The following is a 906-nucleotide window of genomic DNA, read 5'->3' on the forward strand; positions in this document are numbered from 1 at the left end:
AGAGAGAGCGAGAGAGAGAGAGAGAGAGATGGTTGGGAGGGGTTCAGGTTTATCTCTCTTCAGGAATAGAATGCAATTAATAGTTTATTATATATATATATATATAAACACACAGAAAGACTCCAGATATAACATCATACAAATGTGAAATATGTAAATGTAAAATAAAGAATTTTTTTAATTAAAAATTAAATAAAACACTAAAAATGAATAGCTAATAATTAATAAAAAGTCAAATTCAAAAAATTGTTTTATATTAATTTTTTTTTTTTAAACTATCAAAATAAAACATTTGAAATTAAATTAAATGTAACTTTTAAAATTACATGAAATTAATTATTTAAAAAAATAATCAAAATAAAACATTTAAAATTAAATTAAATTGAGCTCTTGAAATGGTATTAAATTGAACTTTTAAAATAAATTAAAATTAAATGAAAATGAATAATATACTAAAAATTAAACATTTAAAATTAAATTAAATTGAACTTTTAAAATTACATTAAATAAAGTATTTTTTTAAATAATAAAAATAAAATATTTAAAATTAAATTAAATTGAACTTTTAAAATAAATTCTAATTAAATGAAAATGAATAAAATGCTAAAAATTAAACATTTAAAATTTAATTAAATTGAACTTTTAAAATTACATTAAATAAAGTTTTTTAAAAATAATCAAAATAAAACATTTTAAATTAAATTAAATTGAACTTTTAAAATTTTAAATTAAAATTAAATGAAAATGAATAAAATACTAAAAAAGCTAATATTTAATAAAAAATGTCGAATTTTAAAAAAATATTTAAAAATCTAAATAAAACACAAAAACTAATTAAATCATGAAAATGTTCAATTCAAATAATGTTAAAATAAACATTTTTAAAAATAAATTAAATCATGAAAA

The sequence above is a fragment of the Sinocyclocheilus rhinocerous genome, unplaced genomic scaffold (genome assembly GCF_001515625.1).
Source record: "Sinocyclocheilus rhinocerous isolate Xijiao unplaced genomic scaffold, SAMN03320098_v1.1 scaffold1050, whole genome shotgun sequence".
Taxonomy (NCBI): Eukaryota; Metazoa; Chordata; class Actinopteri; order Cypriniformes; family Cyprinidae; genus Sinocyclocheilus; species Sinocyclocheilus rhinocerous.